This window comes from Acomys minous, assembly GCF_964271855.1.
Source record: "Acomys minous genome assembly, chromosome: 8".
NCBI lineage: Eukaryota > Metazoa > Chordata > Mammalia > Rodentia > Muridae > Acomys > Acomys minous.
This window is the reverse complement of record NC_140489.1, coordinates 29,667,186-29,673,185: the sequence shown is the minus strand read 5'-3', so window position 1 is coordinate 29,673,185 and position 6,000 is coordinate 29,667,186. Positions and strand designations below refer to the sequence as shown.

General features: G+C 44.9%; 1 protein-coding gene across 26 annotated transcripts in view; it reads left to right on the top strand.

Moving 5' to 3' along the window:
* The first annotated feature begins 4,077 nt into the window (after window positions 1-4,077).
* NRXN3 (neurexin 3) overlaps window positions 4,078-6,000 on the top strand; it is a 1,580,128-nt gene continuing 1,578,205 nt past the window's right edge. For all 26 annotated transcript variants that reach the window (XM_084791335.1, XM_084791331.1, XM_084791320.1 and 23 more), the window contains exon 1: window positions 4,078-4,375. The gene's annotated coding sequence lies outside the window, so the exon portion shown is untranslated. The remainder of the gene's footprint in view (window positions 4,376-6,000) is intronic.

Here is a 6,000-nt window from a genome sequence, read left to right as displayed (position 1 = left end):
TCTATGGCACTATCTGTCATGCATGATGAATGTCTAACAACACTAATTAAGAAGTCACTTATTAATAACATGGGAGTCATCATAACATAGAAGACAAAAAGCCAAACATGCAGCCCTTGGGAGACAAGTGCAAGAAGAACACAAGGATTGTTTCTAAGGGACCTTGGGCCAAATGCCTTCGGGCCAATAGCCTTGGGGGATATGTTTGAAATCTACCCATGAGTAGGACATGGGGGGATGTTAGTGACTTCAAAAACAGCACAGCATGGAGGAGAAGGTTGGGGGACCAGAGAACTTGGTGATATTAAGGTTCTGCCTGGGGAATTAGTAGAGCTGCCTAATGCCAATTCTAGTGGCTTGATCCTGGCCTAAGAAGTCTTTGAGAGTTGTAGGGTTGTTTGGAGCAGTCATGAGGAAGCAGAAAGTGGCGCCCATTTAGCCAGGACATATACAGCTCAGTTGGTAGGGTGCTTGTCTAATATGCTCAAAGCCCTGGGTTCGATTCCTAGATACGCGCAAGTGGAACATGGTGTTGTGTATCTGTAATCCTGGAAGCAGGAGGTAGGGGAGGAGGCAGGAGAATGGAAGAATCAGGAGTTCCAGGTTATCTTAGCAAATCTGAGGCTAGCTTGGTCAAACACCAGATCAAATCTCAAGCGAACGAGCAAGCAAGCAAGCACGCAAACAAACAAGCAACAAAACAAAACACCCAAGCTCCAAACAAAATAAAACAAAAGAATAAACGAAAACAACACTCGCCCCCTCCCCCAAGCTCAGATTAAATTAACAAGTAGAAAGAAGCACACATTTAATAGGAGGGAACCAAAGGAAGTCATCGATGATTGCATTCGTGTTCCAAAGATAATTGGAAAAATCTGTAAGTGAAAGAAAGGTAACAAAAGAGGGTCTGGGAAGATTTCTCAGAGGGGAATAGCACTTGCTATGTAAATGCGAGGGCCCTCAGTTTAACCCCCCCAGAACCTACTTTAAGCAATTGAGTGTGAGTGCAAGAGACTGCAACTACAGTCCTGTGTGGGGAGACAGGAGGATCTTTGTGGCTTCATGGCTGCCAACGTAGCTCACAGTTCACTGAGAGACCCTGTCTCCAGGGAATAAGAAAAAAAGTGACAGAGTAGGACCCCTGATAGCCTCCTTTGGCCTCCACATAGGCTCAGGTGTTTATACTGGCAAACACACAAAACACACACACACAGACACACACACATGCACACACACACACACAACTTGTTGAAATGATGCTAAAAACACATCTCCTAGTAAAAGCAACCTGAAATTTATATACCAAGCAAGAGTTATTAGGGAAGCAGAGAGAGACACCAGTCAGTTTATCTAGAATTCTGATCTTATGTGCACAGTCTTATTTATAAATTGTGCATTGTATAAACTTCAGTAAAAGATACAATAAAACCAACGTGCACGAGAGTTAAATGAGGTGCTCTGTTAGTGCCTGGCACATGCTCACTGGGCAGGTGTTAATAACTCAAGAGGTCAGGCAGGATAACTACGTTGTGCTGGTAGAGTCAATCCAGTTCCTTATGTAAGGCCCAGTTCATCTGATTGGCTATTGCTATCTTACATTCTATTCAGACAATAACAATGGAAATTCTTGATGATGGATGCCTTTGGACCATTTACTATTATAGGTGCTTAGCTACGATGCTTCTTTCTCTCTCTCTCTCTCTCTCTCTCTCTCTCTCTCTCTCTCTCTCTCTTTTTCTCGTGAATGTTCATGTACGTGTGTGTAGGCTATTTTTTGTCAAGATGTTTTTATGTATGTATAAACGTATGAATTATATTTGTATGTATGTATGTATGTTTGTATATATGTGTGTGCATATCTGTGTGAGTGTATATGAGGAGATTAGACAAGGATGTTGAATGCCCTAGAAGTTTGGAAGCAGTTGTGAGCTGCCTCAATGAGGGTACCAGGAAATGAACTCTGCCTGGGTTCTCCAAGAGCAGGATGCACTCTTTCAGCTGAGCCACCTCCCTAGCACCACACAGCTTGTTTACTGGGACCCAGAACTCATGATTTGGCCAGGCTAGTTGGCAGATATGTCTCAGGGATACATTTGTTTCCTCCTCTGCAGTTCAGCTCCAGCATTCGGCTTTTTCCATGGGTCCTGGGGAAACTCAGGTCCTCACACTTGCCTGGCAAAGGCTTTGCTAACTGACTTATCTCTCCAAGCCTGCACTTTAGGATATTGCCCTCACATCTCTTGGGCCTCCTCCTGATGCGTTACATCTTCTGAATTTTCCCAATGCATTCTGGGAACAAATAAGATGCACAGGCCTCAAGGAAGGCTTGCTAAGGTGGGCACAGATGTAGAACCAGGCCGACTGAGGTCTAGAGTAAATAGACAGAGAGAAAAAGCTGTACATAAAATTAATTCATGGAGGCATATTTGTTTGCGTTTCTGTGGGGGTACTGAAGGATGGAAACACACAGACACACATGTGCACAAAATGAGATTATGATCTGAAAGGCCAAGTACACTTCAGTATAGACTAACAACTCTGGGATTATTATCTATGACCATTTAGGTTTGGCCCAAATGCAACTAGCTTACTGAGCTTTATATACCCTGTCTCCTGCTCACTTACTGACAGTCCCATCAAGTGTCCTTTACAATATTCTTTTTATATTCCTTTACTTTATATAAGCACATCTCTGCCTCCATCCAGTGGGGTGGAGATTTATTGGGCCGGGTACCTTGAGAAACCCAACTGGTGTCTTGTGAGCACGATGCTTGGGGACTCAGCATTAAAGTTGGCTGGGGTGAGAGAACGCTAGGATGTGCTGCAAAGAGCGCAGGTGTGAGAACGGCATCCTGGGAAGGGAAGCACAGGAGCCCCTGGTCCTGGATTTGCGTAGACCTGATTTTAAACATCTTGTCAGCTATTTCTGCCTACATGATGGGCTTGAGGGACGTTTGTAAAGCTCAAGACTGACTTGCGTTGGCCTCTCAGTGAGCCAAAAAATATGCTGGCCTGTGGCAAGTGTCCGACAGCTAGCTGTTAGTGCCTGCTCTTGCCATTGGTGTCATCCAAATATATCCTTGTAAGGGACAGGGGTAGAAGTAGAAAGGACTTGGGGATGTTTTCTTGCTCTGTGCACCAAGGTCTGATATGGAACAAAGCCTTTTTTGTTGTTGTTGTTGTTGTTGTTGTTGTTGTTGTTGCCACCAACTGTCATCCCTTGTGTAGACTTGACTTGGGGCGTGCCTGCACACACAGAGACTAGTCTATCAGGGTTGGTAATGGATCTCTGAGGGATTTGGAGGGTTGAGGAAATGCCTGGACTCAATGCTCTGGGTACAAGTCAGTGTAGACAGACAACTCCTCCTGACCCACTAAAGCCTGAACCCTGCCTCCGTATACTTTAGCTTCCAGCTGCCCTGGCATAGACTTGGCCATACTGTGGGGTCTGTTTTCCTAAGCGAGGTCTCTCTGAATGGAAGTATAATTTGTCACTTTCATTTCTATGTCCCCAGCTACCTACCTGCCCTCGTGTCTCATCTCGAGCCAGCAGTCAGAGGTGTTTGTTGAAGGAATGGATTCCTGTCCTAGTTACAGCCCTGACCTCCACCAGATGCTCGAACATTGCCCTGATTTTGCAAAGGAAAGTGACTAGTCAGAGAAACTGAGGCACACTTTAGGTTAGCACCCTCTCTGCCTCTTCAGCCAGCAGTGAACAAGTGCACCCTAGGCAGTGGGTAGTCCTTTAGTGTACAGGAGTGTGAGGATTTCTTTCTTTTCTTCTTTTCAAAACATCTTTATTTGGATTCTTGCTTTAGTTTTTGAGAGGAACTCCTCTCTCAGGCTCGGGCGAGGGGCGAACGATATAGGCCAGGTCTTACTCACTGAGGGCTGCAGAGTGCGACTTCCCTGACAGTATCTTCTCAGCTGTTTGCAAAACACCCAGCGAGGAGGTGAAGCCCTGAACCAGGCAGTCTAGCTGTCTCTTTAAATGCTGGGGTCTGTGTGGGAGAGGGAGGGGCCAGCTCTGGAGTGCGTGAAATTCCTGGGCTCCTCCGGCAGTCTCAGGCTCAGAGCGCAGCCCTACACATCTCCTCTCGCATGCAACTCACTGAGAGAGGGAGAGGCAGCGTGTCCTCCCCTCACGCAGCCACCGGCAGCTCCAGACACACAGGACCTGCTTTTAGCACCTCCAACCACCCTCCCTTCTTCCCTGCCAGAGAGAGAAAAAGAGAGAAAGAGAAAGAAAGAAAAAGGAAAAGGACTCAGAAAGATTCTGGGATTTGAATCTTTCCAAGGAGGAAACACCCAGCAAACTCAGTTGATTAAACACCAAACTGACAGATTCCCAACTCTTCTTCGGTTCAAGCAAGAGGTAAGATTGTCGGGGGAAGAGGCAGGCAGAGAAGAGACGAAACGTCTCCAGGTTTTGTCGATTCGGGAAGAGATTGCACCTGAGAGGGTAGAAGTTTTCTGTTGGGAGCGACCAACCTAGATTTCTTTCTTTTTTTTCTTTTTCTTCCTTTTTTTTTTTAAACGCTGGATTTGAGGACCACCACTGACCACGGGAATAGCTTTTCAACTCGGTTTCTCCTGGAAGTTGGGTCTTTTTTGCTCCAGATGCTAGGAAAGTCAGAAAATGTTTTCCATTTCTTATACTCTTCCTCTTCTTTTACTTACTTATTTGTTTTTTTTTTTTTTAAGACTTCCTCCTACTTGGTTGGATTGTTAATCCAAAATGATGTGTCTATCATTTCCTTTTAGACGGATACTTTTTTTTTTTCTTGACATTTTGAAGCCACTTTCTCTCTTTTCCTGGAGGAGGGACTTTGAGAATTACACGAAGACAAAACAGCATGGAGACAGGGGTTTCCCTTAGCTGTTAAGAAACGGAGGTGTGTGTGTGTGTGTGTGTGTGTGTGTGTGTGTGTGTGTGTGTGTACACTCACATGGGTGTGTTTTTATGGGGGGATTAGAAAAGTCATCCTTAAGTAAAATTTCAGCTTGGACTCCTACTGTCTTGGGAAGGCGGCATACTCAAGAGGTGAAAAGGTGTGTGTGTGCGTGTGTGTGTAGGTGCACAAGTGTGTGTGTGTGTAGTCTTTTCTTTGGATCAGTTACAAGGGAAATCTTCCTCCTCTCCCTTCCATTTGTTTATATTAATGATTTAGTAGCAAGCTTGTCTGAAAACTTCCACTCTGTGTAAGCACTGTGGGTTTTGCAAGCTCTGAGTGACCTTAAAGCCTGGTTCGATGTATTGTTTTTTCAAAGCTTTGTGTTGTATCCAGAGTTTTGGTTCTTACCCTCTCTCTTTTTTAACCACAAACTTAACTGCTCTAGAAACATTGTACTGATGACAATGAAAAGAAAAATCTGTCCCCCTGCCCCCATTCCTCCCTATGCTAGTGATGTAATAGCAACCTATGGGCTTTGCTGCCTTGCAGGTGACTTATCTTGTGGGTACTTGTTAAAAAAATTAATTGCTCCTTTCCTCTATTAAATGCGTCCCTCTTTTGATTTGGCTTGGAAAAGCCATTATGTGATGAAAAATTGTGTATGTATACATTTTGCGAATTATTATTGAGTTTGAGCAGAGTGGTGCTCTCTTCCTTGATCTGTATTTTGTGTTATTATTATTGTTTTAATGCAAAGGTCAGAGATCGTGGGGAGCTAGTCTAGGATGGAGTGATCCCAGTTGGACCGCATAAGAGTAGATAGAATAGGACCTGTTTTCTCTCCGCTTCTTCCTGCTCTTCCCGCTTTGGGGAGAGAGTGTTTCTTTTGCCATCCTTATCCACCCAACATTCTGAATTTATTTTTCTTCCCCGGGTCTAGAGGACAGCCCCAAGAGAGAGAGAGGGAGAGAGAGAAGGGGGGGCCATTCCTTGTCACACCTGGAGGACGGTGTAGTTTCGGGGGTCAGATGACCGTATGTCTTTGTGATGAAGGGTTTGACGGAAATTTGAACTGCCAGCATGCTGGGTGACTTGGTTGCTGGGA